Source organism: Sapajus apella, unplaced genomic scaffold (genome assembly GCF_009761245.1).
Source record: "Sapajus apella isolate SASKATOON/1434 unplaced genomic scaffold, GSC_monkey_1.0 scaffold43, whole genome shotgun sequence".
NCBI classification, from domain to species: Eukaryota; Metazoa; Chordata; class Mammalia; order Primates; family Cebidae; genus Sapajus; species Sapajus apella.
In genome coordinates, this window is record NW_022436983.1 from 1,437,095 (window position 1) to 1,461,378 (window position 24,284).

At 43.8% G+C, this 24,284-nt stretch overlaps 1 protein-coding gene and 1 non-coding gene across 16 annotated transcripts in view; both read left to right on the forward strand.

Annotated features, from left to right (window-relative positions):
• Positions 1-24,284, forward strand: part of CAMTA1 (calmodulin binding transcription activator 1) — a 954,794-nt gene that overhangs the window by 415,141 nt on the left and 515,369 nt on the right. The window lies entirely within an intron of this gene.
• LOC116566677 lies at positions 15,970-16,128 on the forward strand. The gene has a single exon (XR_004275961.1). It is a non-coding gene; the product is annotated as a U1 spliceosomal RNA (small nuclear RNA).

A 24,284-nucleotide genomic window follows, 5' to 3' on the forward strand; every position in this document is an offset into this window, starting at 1 on the left:
GATAGCTAATAATGTCAAGTGTCTTTTTGTGTATATTTGTATATTTTCCATTTGTATTTTTTGCTTAGAGAAATGTCTATTCAGAGCCTTTGCCGATTTTTAAATTGGGTTAACTGTCCTTTTTATTACTAAGTTGTAAACATTCTTTATATACTCTAGACATAAGTTCTTTATCAGATATGTAATTTGCAAATATTTTATCTTGTTCCATAGTTTCAATTTTTTTTTTTTTTTCTGAGACAGAGTCTCACTCTGTCACCAGGTGCCAGGCTGGAGTGCAGTGGTGCGACCTCGGCTCACTGCAACCTCCGCCTCCCGGGTTCAAGCAATTCTCCTGCCTCAGCCTCCCGAGTATCTGGGACTACAGGCGCGCGCCACCACGCCCAGCTAATTTTTTTTTTTTTTGTATTTTTAGTAGAGACGGGGTTTCACCATGTTGGCCAGGATGGTCCCGATCTCTTGACCTCGTGATCCGCCCGCCTCTGCCTCCCAAAGTGCTGGGATTACAGGCGTGAGCCACCGCGCCCGGCTAGTTTCAATTTTTTAATGGTATCCTTCGAAGCACAAAAGTTCTTTGTTTTGAAGAAGCCTAGTGTATCTATTTTTTATTTTGTTGTTCATGCTTTGGGTGTCATATCTAAAAATGCTTTGCCAATCCAAGGCTGTGAATGTTTATACCCATGTTTTCTCCTAAGAATTTTACAGTTTTAGATTTTTCATCCGTCTGCCTTGAGTTTGTTTTTGTATATGGTATGAGGTAAGGGTTCAATTTCATTCTTTTGCATGTGACTAGCTAGTTGCCTCACTTCATTTATTGAAAAGACTATTCTTTCCCAGTTAAATGGTTTTGGTGCCATTGTCAAAAGTCAATTGATGACAGCTGTATGGGTTTACTTCTAGGCTCTCATTTATATTCTATTGATCTGTATGTCTGTTTTTGTGCTAGTACCACATTGTCTTGATTACCATTGCTTTGTAGTAAATTTTGAATTCAGAAAGTGTGAATCCTCCTACTTTGTTCTTTTCTTAGTATTGTTTTGGCTATTCTGTGTCTCTTACAGTGTTATATGAATTTTAGTATGAGCTTGACAATATCTACAAAGAAGTCAGCTGGAATTCTCACAGGGATTGAATTGAATCTGTAGAGCAGTTTGGAGAGTACTGCCATCTTAACCATGTGTAGTTTTCTGACCCATGAACCTGATGTTTTTCCATTTATTTAGCTCTTCTTTAATTTGTTTCAACAATGTTTTATGGTTTTTGCAGTGAAGGTTGTGGACTTCTCTTTTTACATTATTCCCAAGTAGTTTATTATTTTTTATTAAATTGTTTTCTTAGTTTCACTTTCAGATTATTTATTGCAATTATGTAAAAATACAATTACTTCTATATATTGATCTTGTAACCTGCAACCTTGCTGAACTCATTCATTAGTTCTCATAGTTTTTTTTTTTAGGATCCCTGAGGATTTTCTAAATAAAAGATCATCTCATCTGTGAATATAGTTTTATTTCTTCCTTTCCAACCTGGAGGTCTTTTATTTATGTTTCTTGCTTAGTTGCCCTGTCTAGAATTTCCAGTACAATGTTGAGTAGGAGTAAAAGTGGACATTCTTGACTTGTTCCTGCTCTAGGAGAAAACCAGCCAGTCTTTCATCATTAAGTATATTGTTAGCAGTGGGATTTTTGTAGATGTCCTTTATTAGGTTGAGGAAGTTTTCTTCTAATTGGGTGTTTTTATCATGAAAGCATGAGGATTTAGTCAAATTATTTTTTGGTGTCTATTGAGATGATCATGTGACTCTGCTTTTCAGTTTGTTGATTGATATGATGTATTACTTAGTTGATTTTCAGATGCTGAACCAACCTTGACTTCCTGGGATGTCTCACTTGGTCATGGTACGTAATTCTTTTCACATGTTGCTGGATTCAGTTTGCTAGTATTTTGTTGAGGATTTTTGTATCCCCACTCATAAGAGGTATTGGTGAATAATTTTCTTATCATGTTTTTGTCTAGTTTTGGTATCAGAGTAATACAGGTTTCATAAAGTGAATTGGAAACTGCTCTCTCATATTTTTTGGAAGAGTTTACAAAGAATTGCATTAATTATTATTTGCATGTTTGGTAGAATTCAGTGGTAAGGTGATCTGGGCATGGGTTTTTCTTTGTGGGTAGTTTTTTTTTTTTCTTTGATTGCCAATTTAGTCTTTTCAATTGTTATAGGTATTAATATATTCAGACCATCTATTTTTTCTTGAGTCAATTTTAGTAGTTTGGGGTCTTTCTAGGAGTTTGTTCATCTAAGCCGTCTAATTTGTTGGTGTACAATTGTTCACAGTATTCCTTTGTAGTCATTTTCATTTCTGTAAGGTTGATAATACTGTCCCTGTTCTCATTTTTGCCTTTAGTTATTTGAGTTTTCTCTTTTTTTTTTCTTGGTCAGTCTAAAGAATACACTTTTTGTTTCATCCATTTTATTTTTCTGTTCTCATGTCTTTAATTTCCACTGTAACATTTATTATTTTCTTCCTCCTGCTTACTTTTGGATTGTTTGTGGCTCTTGTTCCAGTCTTAAAATGGAAGATTAGTTATTAGTTTAAGATTTTTCTTCCTTTACATTTTTTTTTTTTCTGAGTTCCTTTTATAGTTTTTTTGGAGGGGATGTTTTGCAGTATCCCATAAGCTTTGGTATATTGTATCTTCATGTTCACCATTACCTGTATTTTCTGGTTTCCCATTTGATGTCTTCTTTAAAGGATTGGTTATGTAGGAATGTGTTCTTTAATTTATACATATTTGTTCTAATTTCATTTCATTGTGGTTGGAAAACATACTTTGTATTATCTCTGTCCTTTTACATTTATTGAGGTATGTTTTGTGGCCCTGCAGATGGTGTATCCTGAATAATGTTCCATGTACCCTTAAGAAAAACGTGCACACTCTTTTTGGTTGGAGTGGAGTGCTCTAGAAACGTATGTTAGTTTGTTGGGTTGTAGTATAGTCCAGATCTTCTGCCTTCTTGCCAACACGCTATCTAGTTGTTCTATTATTGAAACCGGAGTATTGCAGTCTCCAAATACTATTACTATTTTTGAGATGGAGTTTTACTCTTGTCGCCCAAGCTGGACCGCAGTGTCACACTCTCAGCTCGCTGCAACCTCGGCCTCCAGGGTTCAAGTGATTCTCCTGCCTCAGCCTCCCGAGTAGCTAGGATTACAGTCATGTGCCACCATGCCTGGCTAATTTTGTATTTTCACTAGAGATGGGGTTTCACTATGTTGGTCAGGCTGGTCTTGAACTGCTGACTTCAGGTGATCCACCCACCTTGGCCTCCCAAAGTGCTGAGGTTACAGGCGTGAGCCATTGCACCCAGCCTCCAAATACTGTTATTGGATGGTGGACCTTTATCTTCATTTCTATCCATTTTTTCATGTATTTTGGTGCTCTGTTATTAGGTATATTGTGTTTATAATTGTTATATCTTCCTGATAGATTGACCCTTTTATTGTTATGGAATGTCCTTCTTTCTCTAGTAACATTCTTTTAAAGTCTATTGTGTCTGTATGGTATAGCGACTCCAGCTTTCTTGTGTTTGCATGATATATTTATTTTCATCCTTTTAAACTTTTTGTGTCTTTGAATATCAGATGTGTCTTCTGTGAAAATACTTTTTATTTCTGTGTAGTCCTATTCATCAATCTTTTCTTTTACTGTGTATTTTTCAGTCATAGTAAGAAAACTTCCTTCTACATCCAGGTCAAAAAGGGATTAACCCAATTTTCTTCTAGTACTTGTATGGTTTCATTTTTTTCTTATATTTAATCTCTGATTCATTTTGGATTCATTATTGTGCTTGGTAGGAGATAATGGATTTAATTTTTTTAAAATTGTTATTCAGTTGTTCCAGCAGCATTTATTTAAAATAATCTGTTTTCTCCAGTAACTTTAGAGGCCACCTTTATCATATACGAAATTTCCAAATGTGGTTGGGGCATATCTGGGCCTTTTCTACTTCACTTCTCTGTCTACTCAGACGCCAGGATACACTGTTTTAGTTATGAAGACTTTTAGTGTTTTTAATGTCTGGTAGGGCTTATGTTCCCATTGAGGCTTTTCTGTTTTCCTGGCTATTCTTGAAGGTTAATTTTCCCTCATGAACTATAGTATCAATTTGTCTAGCTCCATAAAATTGCATTACATTTATAAATTAACTTAGGGAGAACTGGCATTGTGGTGATATTGAGTTGTCTCATCCAAGAACAATTTATGCCTTCCCATTCGTTGAGGAATACTTTTGTGTTATGCATTAGTTTTAAAAAGTTTTCTCATGGAGGTTTTGCACTTACCTCCCTAAATGTATTTCTAAATAGTTTATCTTTGTTGTGGCCATTGTACGTGGAAGTTTCTTTATAGTACGATTTCTGAGTGCCAATTTTATTCTGCTAGTTTACTGAATCCTTTTTTGTGTGTTTGAGTTATAAATGTGTTTTTTTCCAGTGTATTTTCCTGAGAGTCATCTTTGTGGATGTTTGTAACTCTGTTACTTTCACCGCTGTGTACTACTCCATTGTATAAACATATCACAGGATATTTATCTGCTTGTATTTGGATGGACATTTAGATTGTTTCCCATTTGTTGAACTTGTCAAGTAGTTTTCCAAAGGCGTTACATCAGTTCTCACTCCTTTCTGTAATGTGGGAGCCTCTGTTGCTTCACGTTTTTACCAACATTAGCTATTGTCAATGCTTAAGTTTTGTCAGTCTGAGGGATTGCAAGTGGCACAGAAGCATGCTTTTCAATGACTGTTCTTAAGTCCTTGGTTTCCAAACTCTGACCCAAATGCTGCTTCCCACACGAACACAGCCTCCATGGATTGCACATCCCACCCCCGGCCTGCCTCCTCTAAGTGCCCTCCTCTCATTCGGAAACACGTGGCTGCTGGTAGGAGTTGGGAACTGCAATGCTGCTTTCCTAGTCTCCTTAGAGGGAAATGCACTTCTGTAAAAATTAAACACTTTGTTAGCTGAGGAGTGTCCAGCCTTGGGACTGGCCTCCTAGAGGAATTTCTTTGCTGACTTACTTGCATTATATCTGTTATGTAATTATCAACAATCGACATCCACTGAGTAGCATCTTGTACCTGACACTTTAGTGGGCTCTGAACAGAGCTTAGTGATGAGTAAGACCCAGCTCCGCACCTCCTGGGACTTCCCACCCGCTTGGGAGAGGAGATGTGTTTACATGAGATGATATCGCTGGATAACACCAGTGATACCCACTGAGCATGTCAAGGGCCAGGCTGCTGACACTGACAGGGAGGTCTATATAAAATCAATGTGGAAAGAAAAGGACACATCTCTTCCTTCATATTATATTACAAATTCAGGAGGAAAATCTGTCATTGATTGTTTTCTTCTTATTTTAAAAAGTGAATTTCATCCTGATAAAAATGTACATACCACCAAAAAAAATACACTCCGTTTTTCCAACCGACACGATCACCAACAACTAAAAGTTGACCTTGGAGCCCCATTCCACCTCTAGCAGGTGGCTCTAGTATTCACCCTCTTTCTAAGGGGGACATTGCAGGATCCTGGGTCTTAAGACCAGTGACTGGTCCAGTTGTGGCCTTGACCCAGGTGCCCCTCCCTTATTTCTCATGCCCAGATCACCAGCTCTGTGCTTCTCCGTATGGTATGGTCTATTCCGAGCTCCTGCTAGGTCGTGGATCTGAGACCTGCCTTTTTCTCCCCAGTCTTCCTGAAATAAGAGCTCTTGTCTCCCTTTAGTGTTTGGGGCCCTGCTGCCTCTACTGGGCATTTTAAAGCAAAGTGCCCACTCACCGCAGGTCCAGGCATTTCCTCCATGAGCAATTCCCTCATTCTGCTGCCCAGCAAAACTGGGGTTCTAACTAAGGTTTGGTTACAGCATGTGGATAAGAAGTTTCCATGCTCAATAAAGTGCCATGTCATCCACTTTACAAAAGGGCAACACATCCTTTCAGAGCTGAAGCGTCTCTCTCCAATCTTGTCCTCTTGTGGCCAACAGCACACCCTGCAGGCAGCTGGGCAGCATTGCGGGTGTAGGCCGGGCTTCCATCAGGCAGTGCTTTCTGGGAGAAGCCAGCTGGCTTGTGTAGACATCTTGTCCATAGCCTTGATCTTACTGGATACACTTGCTAACCCACCAAGCAAACTGGTGCAGGCTCATGAAAGCTGGTTGTTCTTTGGTTTGTTCATTCTGCACCCATTCATCCATTTGTTCGTTCATTAGGTAAACACATCACGTACTTCACTGAAAGGTCTGCAATGGTCAGGTCAGTCAAATGCGCGCGCGCGCACACACACACACACACACACACACACACACACACACACACACACAGCCTCTTTCTCCCTTTGCCCTGTTGAGTACTGGGTACCCTGTTGAGCATCTGAGATGCTGTGGAATTGTTGCCAGAATTTTACATTTGTCTACTCCTGTGCTAGGTGATGTGAAGGCTGCCTAGGGTAAGGGCTTGGCTCTGGAAAACCATGTGATTCTGTTGAAGGTACAAATCAAACCAGCCCACAGGAAGCAATGAGTCAACGTGGACACCTCTGTGTTTGGCTCTTGTGGGTCAGAGGAGAGGTGTTTAAATTGCCCAGTGTTCACTGAGAGCTGTCGTGGGTTAGGATTGTTTCCTAGAACCATAGCTGAGCCTTGAAGGATGGGTAAGCTTTAGACAGATTCTGGGAAAGGCATCATACTTGGGGAGAATAACTTGGCTATGTGGACTGAGAGTAAACATAGTGGGTTCAGATGATGTTGAAGAGACCAGCTTGATGATGTGCGTTATTTCACATGCCAAATCCTTGGGACCTCCTACTTCACTAGATCAGCACTTGAGCCCTTTATGTAAATAGCTGTGTGCTAGAGTGGCCATTGCTGGGTAGACTGGGTAGACTGGCTGGCATGGGTCTGTGGCCGACTCTCTGACCTGGGTGGGGCCATGGAAGTACCCTAGAGTACCCTAGTCTATTCCTGGCCTGGCCGTGATACAGAAATAGCCTCTACCCATGATTCCAGCCCCCACCCTTTTCCTATGTGATCGTTGTTTGAATACTTCTATTTTTTTGTTGAAACTGTAGGGTAATTACCCTTGTCCTTAATAATTGCTTTAGTTTCCTTGATGCGCAGAGATGCTCTAGAGTCTATGCTGTTAAAAAGAGGTTAGGATTAAGTTTTTCAACCTGCTGCTGGTGTGAGAAGGATGTCTCCATGCCAATTACTGTCTCCTTGATAGGATTAGTCACTGTGTTAATTGCTACTCAGAAAAACTGCCAAGTTTGTTGTTTTAGACTTTGGCTTTTAAAATATTGCAGATGTCATCTCAAATGCAAATTGTATTTGGTATTAGCGATAACTGTTGATCTATTAACACTGGGGTTGATTCATATCTGAGGCTGTGTGAGAAAGAGGAGTCTCACCCTTGGATTATTAATTGCATCTTTGATGGTGGTTCCAGGACTGGGAGGGGGGGCAGCTGTCAGGTCTGTTCCTTGGCGCTCTCTTTGAGAGAATCCAGAGCTCTGTCGGCAACAGTCAGTTGGAATTGGTCAGAGTAATGTATGAAAAAACCTCGTTCTTCAGCTCAAGAGCATCACCTACCTACTCCACAGGTCATGGTGGCTGGTTGGCTCCTGGTTAGTGACTTGAACGCTGACACTCCAGTGACTGTCAGATGGCCGTAGAAGTTCTTAGTCCTTAGAGATTTCTGAGTCAATAGAACCTCCCCAGTTGGGACCAGGAAAGAATAGAGAATTCTGACATTATACAGCATTGAATTTTTTATTAATGTTTTATTTTTAAGTCATTTCCAGATTTCAGAAAAGTCGTAGGAATAAAATGAAGAAATCCCATATGCCCTTCGCCCAGATCCCCCTGAAGTTAACATTTTATCATATCTGCCTTATCATTCTGTGTGTGTACATGCGCACAACTGAACCATTTGAAAGTAAGTTTCAGACATGATGCCCCATTAACCCTAAACACTTCAATGTGTATATCCTGAGAACTAGGACATTCTCTTGCATAAGCCAGCGCAATAATCAAAGTCAGGAAAATAGCACTGATGTGGCATTATTCAATCTGTAGACTTTATTCCTGCAACCAATAATATCCTTTATAGCAAAATATAATAAAAGCAATCATCTGTTCTAGGATCGAATCCAAGATCTCACATTCTATTTAGTTTCCATGTCTCTGTAATCTCCATCAATCAATTCTTCACGCTTTCTTTTTCGTGACCTTGCCATTTCTGAAGCATACAGGCCAGTTATTTTGTAGACTGTCCTTTAGCTGGGGTTTGTCGCATCCTTCCTTAGGACTAGATTCGGGATATGCAGTTTTGGCAGGAACGCCGCGGAAGTGATGCTGCCTTGTTCTTAGTGCCTCGTACTAGAAGGTGCACGGTTGGCTACCTCTTTTCTGGGACTGTTAACTTGGATCTTTGGTTAGGGTGGTATCTGCTAGGTTTCTTCAGTGAAAGTTATTGTTTAGTCCTTTGTAATTCATTAGCATTTTATGGAAAAACAGGTCTGTGTAAGCAGCTTGTATTTCATTAAACTTTTACCCCTTGTTTTAGCATCCACTGATAATTCTTGTCTGAATCAGTTATTAGAATGCATGCCAGATGGTGATTTTTCTCTAAATTTATTTATTGTTTCATACTCTGTACCAAATTGAAAAACTTTTGCTTTCTTACATTTATGTATTTACTCATTGATTTGTTTACACCCTTACGGACTCAGGTATTCCTATCTTAGTCAGTGAGCTACATTGACTAGATTATGTTGACTGAGTTGCATTCACTGAGTTATATATTTATCCAGTGGTTTATATCCTAGTTATTTTGGTGGTTATGTTGTCACAGATTTGGTAGTGGGAGCCCCTTCCATTTGGCTACTGTGTCCTTTTCACAAATCCCCATGGTGTTTTTCCACAACATTTTATTATGAAAAACTTCAAACATATAGACACTTAACAGATTTTTTTCAATGAACACTCATGTACCTATCACTGACGTTCTTTAGTTAACATTTTATCATGATGTCTTTATCACAGATCTATTCAGCTATCAACCCAGCAATGCATCTTGTGTTTAAATTGCATTTCAAAGTAAGTTGCAGATGACAGCACACTTCATCCAGAAACGCATTGGCAGGTGTGAGGGAGTCTAGACTTTAACATTATTTACAGTTCTTTTACTCGGTAAAAGTTACTTACAGAGCAAGATATAGATAGCAAGGGTACCATCAAACAGGCTTTGACCAATGCGTGCACCTGTGTGACTCAAACCCCTATCAAGTTGTAGAGCATCGCAGCCAGTCCAGAAAGTTCTTTCGTGTTCTTTTCTAACCAGTTCGAGTCCCATCATCTTCAGCAGCAAGCGCTGTTCTGATTTTGTTCTCACCGTAGATTAGTTTTACCTGTTCTAGCACTTCATCTAAATGGAACATGTGCAATATGCATTCTTTTGTATAAGGGCGATTTCACTCATTATCAAGATTTTGAGATTCATCCGTGATGTTGATTGTTATCAGGGGTTCATTTCACCCATCATTCTTTGAGCACTTCCTTTTTTTCTGGCCCAGCAAAATGTCCCAAGGTTGCCTTCCACTTCCTTTGCACCAACCCTGGGATTAGCTGAATCTCTAATGAGCCCTGCCTCCTTTCAGCAGAGAAGGGTTTCTGGATTCCAGCTATGTTCCTTGTGAGGAGTATGCTATTGCTTCTAGTCACTCTCTGTCATAGTAGAAGAAGTAGCAATGCATGCGTGAGCATACATTCAGAGATACACAAACACATATACATCTACCCCTACTTCTAAACATCCGCATTCATGGATGTGTGTGTGTAAAACCATGCACTCATGACCCCAACTCTAGTCCACACAGGGTACATCCTGGCCTCTGATCTTTCCATGTATGGCACTTTCTTTTTCAACATGGAGAAATATTCCTGAAAATATTATTGTCTACATCCTAAAATAGATATAAAGTAATGAAATAAGAATTAACTGAGGAAAGCAAACCTACCAGCTAGAGTTCAGCATTTGTTTGTAGCACTTTTTCTTTAGTCTGAGGGCATATAGTCAAAATACTGTGTTCATAAGGCTTTTGGGTTAATCTCCACCCCCTTTCTCTCTGGTTATGTTATTTTTGGAAATAAAATATAATTAGGCTCTTTTGTTTTTTCTTGTGTTCTATATTAGGGTCTCTCCCCATCCTTGTTGATTTTTTTTTTTTAGGATCGAAAACATTAAGATGTTTATAAAAATCAAAACTGCAAAAAAGCTAGATCCAGCGACGTGTCACTGTCCCCATCCCTCCGCCCCCATGGGTGACCACGCTCATTATTGTGCCCTTATCTGTTTTGTGTTTCTTTGCTGAGATAAGGAGGTACATGTGTATTTTCTTATTTTCTCCTTTTTTTTCTTAACTAAAAGACAGCTACTATAAATACTCCTTTGCACGTTGCAATTTTTTTAAAATTAAACTTTCTATTTCAAGAAAACTGTTCATTCACATGCAGTTGTAAGAACTAATACAGAGAGATGATCCATGCACCCTCTGAGCCATTTTTCTCAATAGTAACATCTTGAAAATAGTAGCGTGTCACAGCCAGGATCCTTGTACCTTAACTGTGTCAACACAGTTAAGGTACAAGGGTGGCACAGTTAAGGTACAGAGCATTTCCCTCACCTCAGGGGTGCTGCAGGGTGCTCTTTTTATCACACCCACTTCCTCCCCTCCCCGACACCCTCTTTGACTCTTTGCAATCACTAATCTGTTCTCTATGTCTATAATTTTTATATCAAGAATGTTAAATAATTGGAATCCTACAATAAATTGCCTTTTGGAATTGGCTACTTTGACGCAGCATAATTCTCTTGGGATTCATCTAGATTGTTGCATATGTTAATAGTTTATTTCTTCTTATTGCTGAGGGATGTACCATAGAATGTGCTGCTGTTTGTTCAGCCGCTTATACACTGAAGGACATCTGGGTGTTTCTTCTTGGCAATTACATATAAAGTATCTATAAACGTTTGTGTGCAGGTTTTTGTGTGATCACGGATTTTCATTTCTTGGAGGTAAATGCCTAGGAATGCAGTTGCTGGATTACATGGTAACTACCTATCTGGTTTTTAAAGAATCTGCCAAAGTACTTTTCAGAGTCGCTGTGCTTTATATTCCCACAAGCAATACGGATGATTCCATTTCTCCACATCCTTCTCAGCATTTGGTGTTGGCACTATTTTTTATTTTAGCTATCCTGATAGGTATGTAGTGTTATCTGATTGTGGTTTCAATGTGCATTTCTCTAATTGGCTAATGATGTTGAACACCTTTTCCTGTGTTTATTCTCTTTGGTGAATTTCCTGTTGTATATTCTGAATTACCTGCCATCTGTATATTCACTTTGGTGAATTACCTGTTGGAGTCCTTTGTCCATTTTCTAATTGGATTATGTTATTTTGTATTAAGTTTTGAGGGTTCTCTTTACATCCCAAATACCAGTCATTTGTCTGATAGGTGGTTTGCAAATATTTTCTCCTAATTTGTATCTTTTTTTGCATCCTGTTAACAGACTTTCACAGAGCAAAGATTTTAATTTGATGAAATCTAGTTTACCCATTTTTCCTTTTATGTGTTGTGCTGTAGGTGTGAAGTCTAAGAACCCTTTGCCTAGCCCTAGTTCCCAATTTTTCTCCTATGTACTAAGCCCTTTATCCATTCTGAATTAGTTTTTGTAGGTTTGGAGAAGACTTCAGTAGAGGTTTTTTCTTTTCTTTTCTTTCTTTCTTTCTTTTTTTTAATTTGTGGATGTCCAATTGCTCTAGCACCGATTGTTGAAAAGACATTTAAAAAAATTTTTATTTATTTTTATTTTATTTTATTATTTATTTATTTAGACAGAGTCTCACTTTGTTGCCCAGGCTGGAGTGCAGTGGCACGATCTCAGCTCACTGCAACCTCCACCTCCCAGGTTCAAGTGATTCTCCCACCTCAGCCTCCTGAGTAGCTGGAACTACAAGCATGTACCACCACACCCAGCTAATTTTTATAATTTTAGTAGAGATGTGGGTTTCACCATGTTGGCCAGGCTGGTCTCAAACTCCTGACCTCAGGTGATCTGCCCGCCTCAGCCTCCCAAAGTGCTGGGATTACAGGTGTGAGTCACCGTGCCTGGCCTGGTATGTAGTGTTTTACTCATCACATGTACATTTTTGGAATTTCTATTGCTTTAGTTTAAAAAAGATTTTCAACACTATTTTCCAGTTTTATTAGACTGATTAGAAAACATTTCTTTGTAATATTTCTATTTTATGAAATGCATTGATTATTTATTGCCTAACATGACCAATTTTTGTGGACATTCTATGTGTACTTAAGGAGAAGGTGTAGTAGATTTCCTATCTACTGTTAGGGAATTCAAAGAAAAAGTATGAAGTGTGACTGTCTTAATCTGCTCCCACATTGCTATGAAGAACTACCTGAGACTAGGTAATTTATAAAAACAAGAAGTTTAATTGACTCACGGTTCCACAGGCTGTACAGGAAGCGTGGCTGGGAAGCCTCAGGTAACTTACAATCATGGTGGAAGGCAAAGGGGTAGCAGACACATCCCACGTGGCCGGAGCAGGAGGAAAAGGGTGAAGTGGGAGGTGCTACACACTTTCAAACAACTGGATCTCCTGAGCACTCACTCACTATTGAGAGAACAGAAAGGGGGAAATCTGCTCTCATGATTCAATCACCTCCCTCGGGCTCTTCCTCCAACACTGGGGATTACAATTTGACATGAGATTTGGGTGGGGACACAAATGCAAACCCTATCAGTGACAAATTGATTTGTCAAGGAAATTGATTATATTGTTTAGGGCTTCTGTGTCCTTACTTATTTTTTGTCTACCTGGTTTCTTTTGTGCTGACAGCGGTGTAGTAAACAAACTATTCTTAGTGATTTCATCTATATTTCCTACAGGATGTGCGTGTGTGTGTGTGTGTGTGGTGTGTGACAGAGTCTCACTCTGTCACCCAGGCTGGAGTGTAGTGGTACGATCTCGGCTCACTGCAACCTCCGCTTCCCAGGTTCAAACAATCCTCGCGATCCTCGTGCTTCAGCCTCCCGAGTAGCTAAGACTACATACAGGCAGGCACCCTCACCCTGGCTAATTTTTGTGCTTTTAGTAGAGATGAGGTTTTGTCGTGTTGGCCAGGCTAGTCTTGAACTCCTGACCTCAAGTGATCCACCAGTCTTGGCCTCCCAAATTGCTGGGATTACAGGTGTGAGCCACTAAACCTGGCCTATATTTCCTACAATTTCCTATCTCATAAAGGTAGTTGTAGTCTTGTTTGGTGCACTAATGTTCATTATGGTTATATCTTTATTGTGGAATGTGATTTTTAGCATTAGCAAGTATCATAATTAATGTTTTCTCTTAAATTATACTTATTCTACTTTGATATCAAGATTGCAATACTTGTTCTGTTATTTGCATTTGCCTCATATATCTTTGCCATCCTTTTTAGTTTTAGGCTTTCTGAATCTCTTTGATATGGCTTGGCTCTGTGTCCCCACCCAAATCTCACCCCGAACTGTAATAATCCCCGTGTGTCAAGGGCAGGACCAGGTGGGGAAAATTAAATCATGGGGACAGTTTCCCCCATACTGTTTCCGTGATAGTGAGTGAGTTCTCACGAGATCTGATGGTTTTATAAGGGGCTTCTCCCCTTTGCTCGGCACTTCTCTCTCCTCCTGCCATGTGAAGAAGGAGGTATTTACATCCTCTTCTGCCACGATTCTGTTTCCTGAGGCCTCTGCAGCCATATGGAACTGTGAGTCAGTTGAACCTCTTTCCTTTAATAAATTACCCAGTCTCAGGCAGTTCTTTATAGCAGTGTGAGAATGGACATATACACTCTTTTAAAAGGTATGCCTCTTATATATAACATGTAGTTGGATCTTTCTTTTTAAGCCAAATTGAAAATCTTTTATTTTCATAAGTAAGTTAGGCCCATTCACTTTTATTTATATGTCCAATATGTATAATATTTTATGTAATTAATACTATGTGTATTATGTTCTATTTGCTGTACTTGTTTTTTCTACATGTTGCATTTTCTATGCTCATTTAATTTCTTTTTATATGTAAGAAATTCTCATTTTTATTCTAATGGGTACCTTTGTACTCATTACCTTTAAAAATCCCATTAGTCTCTTCCTAATGTTTGCCATTTGGTTTTTTCTAATTAGTGGAGTCTCTTGACTCCCACCTGTTGCCTGTACAACCATCATTGAGCTTATTCCGGTTTTATTTTTCCTTTTCTTGTTTCCTGTCATTTTGTAGTTGACAAAACATGTATCATCCATGTATGATTCTCCTAACCTTAGTTACACACTTAATTTAGGTCCGTAATTAAATATATTAAATGTTCCTCATAAGTTCCTTTGCCAAAGAGTTCCCAGTCATCTCCTGGTTGGATAAAGTTAATTCTTTAGAAGATTCCTTCAGAGGCGCCCATGGGTGCATCACTTTCTCAGTTCTCCCATATTTTAAACTCTTATTCTGTACCTCTGATATTTGAGGGTCTGCTTCGCTGAATATAAAATCTTTGAGCCGGATGTAAAATCTTTGACTGCTGCTCCATCCTTGCCCTGCTTTGTGGGTTGTTTTTGAGAAGGCTGACAACTGTCTCTCTTGCCCTTATAATAAGTTACTTGATCTTTTCATGTACAAGTGGTGAGGATATTTTTAAAAGGCATCGTTGAGGTTTTTAATTCAGTTTGTTATATTATGTCACAGTTCCTCCCCTCCACCTATGGCTGTATTTTGGGGTAATTTCCACCCGCTGACCTCTTTTGTTTTCTCATTTTCGTTTTTCTTCTTTTATAGCCTCCTGTAGATGAAGACCGCTTGTATCTCCACAATGAGTGGTTCATGCGATTTTTAGTTCAAGAGCTCCCTCTTCTGTCAGTGCAGTGTAGTGCAGTTTCCTTACAACTGGCTTTTGGGGGAGGGGCGGGAGGAGTTGAGGTTCCTTGGATGTATCATTACTTTCGTTTTGCAGAATTCTAAATGCCCACATCTGGCTTCTCCCTCCCTCCCCAGCACATTTTCTAATGCTGTCCCTGCCTGCCTTTAAATTCCTTCCTTCGAGTCCATGTTCTGGTCTATCTAGATTCATTTTTAGTATTTTCTCCCCCTTAGGATGTACTTTCTCTTTCTTCAGGTAATTGTAATTTATTCCCAAACTCTCCATGCTCGACTTCTGTCTTCATTGGCTTTTGGACCGCTCTTGTCCCCTTGCTCGTTATAAAAGTTCTGGGTGGGAACTGAAGACATTGGTGTTTATTTTCTACTTATGGGTGATTTGAAGTTGATCGCGGCTCTTTTTTCCAGTCATGTGAGAGCTGTTGGATTTCTGTGGTTGCTTTTGTTCTTCTTGTTGATCTGTGTAGTTTCTAGAGGATGCATTGGGAGATTTGAGTTTTTGTGACTATCATTACCATGGCGACCTGGAAGTCCCTTACGTGGTATTTTAGGAGATGTGGTGCAGTTAGATCAATTTTGAGTACAACAGTAATTCAAGTCTGTTATTAACACCATCTTTTCACGTTAACTGTACACGACGGAATCTTGAGGATATCTTTAAAAGGTCTGCTCTCTTAGGCAGGTTAAGTATCTCCCCTGTAAGCCTGTTTACACCACATGTCTGTTTAGCCAGCCCTTTCTCATAGACACTTCAGCCAAATATTGGCACGTTTTCAGTTTCTGTGTTTATGGGGTTGGACTCAACGAGGCTTTTACTATTGTGACATATTGGAGGAAGCACCGCCATCCTGCTGCCAGGGATGAGTGTGATCTGGCAGCTGATACCTGTTTTTGCTTGTGGGTCTTTATCAAGAAGCGACCCGCCATGCTTCCAGGGGAGATGGACTAGAGTCCTGAAGGTGGTCTTCCAGGGTGAGGCTTATTCATTGCACACCAGATGTGTTGACCTCTGCGATTTCCCCAAATGTGGGAAAGTCACTGCATCATTTGTGGTAGTGGGGGACTGTGTCTGGGCTCTCTCCTGGTTTTTGAAGTTTTTCTTAAAAAAAAAAAAAAAAAGGAGACTCACCATCGTCTATGGACTGAATATCTGTGTTCCTCCAAAATCCATATGCTGAAGCCCTAACCCCAATGTGATAGTCTTTGGAGAGGGAGCCTTTGGGAGGTAATGAGGTTTAGATGGAGTCATGGGGGTGGGACCCTATGATAGGATTAGTTCCCTTATAAGAAGAGGAAGAGAGGCCTGGTGTGGTGGCTCACATCTGTAACCCTAGCATTTTGGGAGGCGGAGGCAGGAGGATTGCTGGAAGCCATAAGTTTGAGACCAGCCTGGGCAACATAGGAAGACCCCATCTCTACCAAAAAAAAAAAAAAGAGATGCCAGAGTTCTCTCTCCATCCCCACTTTGTGAGGACACAGTGAGAAGGCGGCCATCTGTCGGCCAGGAAGGGGGCCCTCACCAACAATTAAACTGGCTGGCATCTGATCTCAGACTTCCAGCCTCCAGACCTGTGAGAAATAAACGTCTCCTGCTTAAACCAGGGGTGGTACCTCTGGTACTTTGTTATGGGAGCCTGAGCCAAGATGCCAGCCAACCATATTTGTGTAGAGTTTTCATACAAAACCGGAAACCCGAGTCAGATTCAGCTCTGCCTGGCTTAGGGAAGGCGCCGTGCCTGACTCACTGCAGGGGGTCAAGAATGTTTGTGAGATGAATAAATGGAGTATCTTTGTTCTGGAAATAGACCACCTATGAATTATTATAGCAGAGAAATCCCAGGCCCCCTCGAAGGACAGGGAAAGCCGTAACGTATCTGTGCTTTGGGCCCAGAGGAATAATGGAAAGAGGCCAGGCACGCTGGGAAAGTTCCACTTACAAACCCGCCTTCTGCTGGGCTGTGTCTCCCCTGCTGTGCGCTGGGGGATCCTGGCCTGGCCTATTTTTTCCCTGGGCGGATACCTCATTACTAGGAGTGTTCAGATCCCTGAAGATGGCTTCTGTCTCCTCCAAGACCACTGGTGAGTCTTGTCACCTGGTGTCCCCAGGGTGCTGCCCCATCTTCTCTTGTTCTCTGTGGGTTCCAGAAAAAGGGACCACCTTGGCTCTGTGGCTTTGGATCTCTCCAGAGGAGGGGCAAAGGCCTCGGGCAGCTCCAATGGGACATGGCCAACATCCAAGCTGCATTTGCAAAATCAGAGCCAATCTTAGGCTGAGTTCGAGAGAAAGGAATTATGCTCAGGCACCCAGGTGGCACCTGCTATCCCTGACCTGGCAGCACATGTCCAACTTTGGGTTTTAACTTCCCACGAGTGCCTGGACGTGGAGAGGAAATGGTCGAGAGGATGAGGACATATGGGGAGAGGTCCCCACGGTCACTGAGGTCCCCCTGCCTCCCACTCTCTAGGCCCCTCCGGCTGGGCCCAGCAGGTCCCCCTCCCACCTGTGCCAGTCAGCTTCTGCTGTGTCCTCACAGGGAGTTCCTCCGATAGCCCACCAGGTGGGAGAGCCAGGGGCAGGAGGCACTGAAGGCCCGCATGGCACCAGCACAGATGAATGGCCTGGCTTTCTCAGAATCCATCACGCGGAACGCTGGAGACCACGGAGGAAGGGCCGGGTTCCACGGGAGGAGCTTGGGCAGCAGGAAGTCTCTGTAATGGAAGAGATGCTGGGGACTTTCCCCAGAGCCTTATTCTTACTTTCTAAATCTTTAGACAGAACTCTCATTCACGGCATTTATTTTCTTGCTCATTCATTCATCATTCATTCACTCATGCACTCCATGGGTATTGCATTCTCCTACCTTGTGCCAGAGACTGTGTGAGACTTGGAGAATTGGTAACAGGCTCCGGGTCTTGCCTTCGGGGGCTTTCACAAGCAGACACATTGCTCCGGCTTTGGGGTTTCCACTGCGTGCTTTAGCCTTTGAAGGCCTCCAGGAATACCCTCCAGAATCAAACCTGTTCCACTGTGTTTCACTGAGAATTCTGCAAATTTCTTTGGTGATGGGACTTGATTCTTCTTTATATGGTACCAGGCAGACCTGTGAATGCGCCGTGAAGCACCTCTACAGGCCCATGGAACGGGGAGGGGACACTGGGGTTTCCGTGAGAGCCTGGCCTTAGGATTCAGACAGTGCTGAGTTACAGTCTCAGCCCTGCTCCTCGCTGGCTGTGGGGTTGGGGCCACGTGAATCGGCTAAGCTTTGGCTTTCTCAGAAATCGTTTGGGGATAATGATTCCTGCCCGAGTTGGAGGATTAAGTAAGATAAAAGATTGGCAAGGTTTTATCCCATGGTCAGGGAGGATGGTGACTGCCTTGTGCCATGGGTGACCGCTGCCTTCCTTCAAAATGTATGTGCATGGGCTGCGTACACACACACACACGCGTGCGCGCGCGCGCACACACACACACACACACACACACACACACACACACACAGGCTTCCTGTAGTCCTCACTTGCCTGGGAGGCAGCAGTGACTCTGCCTTCTCAAAGTCGTCTGAACTGTCTGCTTTCCAAACAGGGGCGACAGGACTGTGACTCGAGGTGATGGGTTGCTGAACTGCTCTGCTGCCAGACACATTTTGCCGGCTTCTCATAATGTCAGTGAGATCTGGGAAATGGACCAAGCACGATTTCCAGCTAAATGAAACACTTCGGGGCTATCAGCTAAATAGATAATGCTTTGAGAAAACCCCATGAGCGTTGTGTCAGACAGGCCGAGGGACCCTGTGAACCTGTCTTCCTCTGTGCTCATCTGGGTGAGGAGACATCGCCCGGGCCAGCTCCCTGAGCCCCTCTGGCTGTGAGGGCCCGTGCCTTCTGTCTCAGTGCACCTGCGGGAAGCTGAGATTTGATCCTCGTGGCACACCTGATCCCTTCTGCATCTCACTGTCTTCCTGCCGCCCCCACCTCCTCTTGCCTGACTGTTGACTACAAAATAGGATATGATTTAGGAAAGTGTCTTTGCCTCCCTCCCTGGCCCCACATCACCCCATGACATAGTGGCTGTGCTCGGGTGGAGAGCGAGCTGTTTCTGTGGGCAGGAGGGGGTCCTGCGTCCTGGGTCCTCCCCAGGCAGCCCCGGCCCTTTCTCTTTCTTCCAAGGGGCCCGGCCACCATGTTGACTGTTTCATCCCTGTGCACCACCCAGAACTGCCACCTGGAGTGAGCTCTCTTCCTTCCTGACAGCAACAGTCTACCTCTGGGCCAGAGGATGCCCACTGGTCTTCATGGGGGGAGGTTGGGTCAGGCCCACTTGGTCTCCAATCCTGGCTTCACCACGTGCCAGCTCTGCAGTGGTGCCAGCTCATCCTGCTAAGCCTGGTTTCCCCTTCTATGTGGGTGTAATACCTGCCCCAGGTGTAGCTGTGAGGACCCACGGTAATGCTCCTCAAGTGCCCAGCATGCTGTGTGGCACAGAAGTGACCAGAAAATATCCCCTCAGTGCGTGCCAAGTCTTCACTTTCCTTAAGATCTCAAACCCTTTTCTTCTTGATCTTCCCTTGATGACAACGCCCTTGTTCCTCCCTGTCCTTGCAGGCTGCCCCTCATACATCTTTCCTTGGGCCACAACTTCTGCCTTTACCTTGCCTTTACTTACCTGTTCATCCACCCACCCATGCAGCCGTTCATTTCTTGCTTCATTGATCCAGTGATTTATGGAATGTTTCCTACATGTGTATGTCAGGCTAGAGTGTCTGCCGGCCCTAAACTTACAGTGCCAAAGAGGATAGAAACAATGGAACAGGTGCCTCTGTGTACGTGTGTGTGTGTGTGTGTGTGCATGTATGTGATTGTGTATGTGTGTGTGCATGTGCATATGTGTGTGTGCATGTATGTGTGAGCATGTGTGTATGTGTATGTGAGTGTGCGTGTGGGTGTGTGCATGTGTGTGAGTGCATGTGTGTGTATATGTGTGAGTGCATGTGTGTATATGTGTGTGCATGTGTGCGTGTGTGTGCGTGCGTGTATGTGTGAGTGCATGTGTGTGCATGTGTGTGATTGTGAGTGTGTGCGTGTGTGTGCATGTGTGTGTGTGTGATTGTGTGTGTGTGTGCGCGCATGTGTGTATGAGTGTGTGAGTGTGTGGTGGGAGGTGGTACTAGCAGGGAGAGTCTCGGGAAATGCATACTAGGGTCACCTTAATGGGGTCCTGTGGGGTCAGGAAAGCTTCATGGAGGAGGTGACTCTTACCTCTTTGAGCAGATATAAGCAACCTGAGGCCAGGGGTTGTGCTTTCTGGGGCCTCCGAACAGCAGCATCATCAACAGTTGAGTGCCTGCCATTTATATGAGGCCCTGGGTTTGCCAGAGGGATACATAGTAATGCAAAGGGATCGTTAGTAAACAGTTGTCCAGCGAATCCGGGGATGCCTGTGCGGTTGCCAGGCTGTGTCTGCTGAGCAGTCTTCCCAGCACATGTGAAATCTCTGACTCCCCACAAATAAGGAGCTTAGAAGAGCTCATTTGAGTTTCCACGTGGTTCATGGATATGCAAGCGAGATTCCTTTTAATCTCAAATTTTATTTTATTGGATGTGTTTACATGTATTTATTAGGTCTCAGGTTTTCTTTGGGGCCTACGGGAAATGTAAGGAAGGTCTCATCCCATCTCCACTGCAGCCGTGAGAGGGTAGGCTGGAAGATTCCTGAATAACTTGATCATCCCAGATGAACAGAGAGCTTCTGGGTCTATTATGACCACAGACCAATCTTAATCGTGATCACTTCCATGAACCCACCTGACGTGCATAAAGGATGTAGCACATCGACGTTTGTAGCACCTTTACATACAGGCAGAGTGCTCAAGGCATCCTGGACCTCACCTGGTGGGAGGGAGGGTGATGTTCTGCCAGGTGGAAGCCTCGGGTCTTGCCAGTCTCCTTTCACGGCAGGAGAGGCTGCGGACTTAGCTGGAAATATAAGTGCTGCGGAAGGTCAGGCTGTGCCCAGCGGTCGGGCGCTTGGCTAGCTTTCCACTGGATGGCCTAGATTTGCACCGCTCGGTAGGCTCTCGTCCCAGTCGGCAGGGGCGCCGCAGCTGGATGGCTCAGCATCCACCAAAGGGAAGTGGAAAAACCAGCAGCTGGCCTCATCCGAGAAGCTTTTCATGTTCCCGATGAGATCCAAGATCAAAACAGTTTTCTAAAACTATTTTCCACTTGCTAAAATTAAGGTGATTATTATTATTTTTCAGGAAATCTGCTGTGTATGGGTTTTATTTTTAAATGTCATCGTTTTGTGCAGGAGCACAAAACTCACGAGTTCTGTCCGTGCTCAAGCGGGGTCCCAGGTTGGAGGCGTGACACCAGCATCTCCCTCCTAGTGTCATTGGTTGCTAGGGGCAAGGCTCTAGGGCTAGTGGGGGCCGGATGAAAGCCCGCCTGGGGCTCTTGCTGTGGGGTGTTTGGTGGATGTGAACCCCTGCCCCGAAGCCCAGGGCCCTGCTCCATAGCAGCTCCATGTCGTCTGGATAGTCTGACAGTACCCTGCCCACCACCCTTCTGCTTCCCATGCTGCCACCTGCACGGGCTGCTGCCCTGATGAGTCTCGGGTTGCATGAGCTGCATCCTCATTGCTGCAGCCAGCGGATGGCAGAAAGCACTTCGACCTGATCGTCCAGTTTCTCCTTGGCTGAGGTGAGGAGGCTGGAGGAGAGGCTACGAAGAGCCAGGAAGGTGCCATCAGGGCAGGGCACTGCAGCCTGGGGCAAATTCTTACTTATCTTGGCAGATCTCTATTTTTTAGCCACAGAGACCTCTTCTCTACAGCCACTCCTCCCCACCGATAACATCCTGGGAGATTTTTCTCTGAGTGGCTCTGGGAATGATTCATCTAAGGCAGTGGATTTCAGGAGCTTGGGACTTCCCTTTCCTGGGGGTGTGGGTGGGGTGTTGCTGAGAACACTTGGGAGGGTCCATCACCCATCAGGAGTGGCGAGGCTGGCACCCCAGTGCAATGTGCCAGGGGGGTTGACAGCTACCCCAGAGAAATGGATGGAAGCCCAAACACTTAGCAGGATTTCTGGGCTTCACTTCTCTGTATCCGTCCCTCTCTGGAGGAGGTCATAGGCGCATAATCATAGGCTTTTGGTTGACTCAGAGTTCCCTGGACAGTGGCATTTCTAGTTTAGAAGTCCAGGACCCAGTCTCCCTGCAGGAAGATGGCGAGCGATGGAAAGGCATCCCCTCACCTGTTCCAGTTTGGCTCCTCCACTCACCCCTGCGGGTCCCTGCCAGCAGCAAACCTTTCCAAGCCATTGATTCCTCATCTCAGGGGTCGGGATCCTAGCATCCCCCTTTTGGAGGTGTCCTAGGATGGCAGGTGTGGGGTGGCCTGGCGTGTTCCACCCAGTGCCCGCCCGCCCACGGCCTGTTGAGGTAGGCGTTTGCTTCTTGCCGTCTCGAGCTTCGAGGTCAGTTGTCCCCACAGCCCCGAGGATCCCAAAGGGGCTTTTAAACTCTGCTCAGCGAGAACTTGCCTCGAGGCCCAACACTTGCCTCCAAAGAACCCACTGTTAGGGGGCATGAAGACAAAGGTTTTTTGTGGTAAAAGGGGGTGACACAAAGCCCACTGCCTCCCCCTCAAATTCTCACATCGCCTCCCTGCCCTCATTGCCTACCCCTTGTGGAATTACGATTATCTGCTTGTTGTTTACGATTTCCACGCGTGAATGCTTGCCGAGTTCATGCTGTAATCCCTCCCCTTTAATTTCATCCAAATTAACATTTTTCTCTTTGACAAAGACAGTACATGCCCACTGAAGAATGTTCTTACCACACAGAAACATATACCAAAAGCAACCAGCGTCACAAACATCCTCTCAAGTCCTGTTCCCCAGATAGCCAGGGACAAGGTTTTAGAGGACACCATCCTTCCAGACTTTCCCTTATGCACACACAGATAGATAGGTGCTGGCATGTGAAGAATTCTACAGTCATGAGATCTCACCATGCATTCCATTTTACAGTTTTAAAAAAAAATCATGGAGCTCTTTCCATGTTAACCAATAAAGATAATGCACTTTTTTTTTCTAAAAAAGTGACTCATTTACCAAAGCTATTAACTAAAGCCATTTTTAAGGGTTTCCACACTCTTTCTATCATAAAGTAGGCTGTGGGGAATGTCCCTCTGTCCATCTCTGTGCCCCTGTCCACCCAAATTAGTGGAACCAACCCCTTCCTTTCACAGGACACCAATGCCGTTTATAAGCAGTTGGCAGGGCGCTGCTTTGCTTCAGTGAACTCATCCCTTTGTATACATCAAGTTGCTCCCGTGTGGGTCAATGTTCCTGGGAGCTGTCTGGGTTTCCCAAAATGGGAGTAATGGTCTTTTATGACAAGGGGCATCCTGAGGAGTGACCAGTCACTGAGAAAACCTAGTGTTCCTTTCTGCTCCAGTAGGATTGTATGCTGCATGAGGACAGGGAGGGCCGCTTCTTCTAACCCCTCCCCTCCCCAGGACTCCTCATCCAGGGCCCTGCACGTGGGGGACTTGGGTTGCTGCTGACTGCCAAGGAAGAAGGGCAGAGGCGGGAGCCCCAGGCCGGTGGCACTTTGTCCCTCAAACCTGCCAAAGGTCATCGCCGGGCTTTGCACTCCTCAGCCACCTCACTCCCCTGGCAGTAAAACATCATTTTCTATTAAATGATAGGTCTGACATTTACCAAATTTTTATGTGACAATTTAGAAGGAACTGGTTGCATTAAACAGCCTTATTAATATTGCAGTAACAAGATTAGGGAAATCATGGCTGTTAGACCACAGGGCTCTGATTGATGAGCTCTGGAGAGAGGAGGCACAGAGGTCTCTATTGGCCAAAACACCTTCAGCTCAATTTACGTACAGTTACCGAAAGCCAGAGACGAAGTCCTGTGATCACACAGCCCTACAGAGCGAGGGTGGCGTCGAGAGCTCTTCAGGAACTCTGGACTCTGCGCCTCCAACTTGGAAGTACAGAGTGTGCTCATTAGACTTGGGGGGATTCGCGCTAACGGATATTTACACCACCCAGAAAGCCGCCTCTGGTGAGGTTCGAGCTCGGTGGGACCCCGTCCTGCTCTTTGATGTTTGATTGGGACCTCATTGTCTGCACACGTCTCAACCGTCTTCCGAGGGAGGCAGCAGGGGGCAGGGGTCAAATGGAGGAGTCAGACCTCCCTACTGGGGAATCCTGGTGTC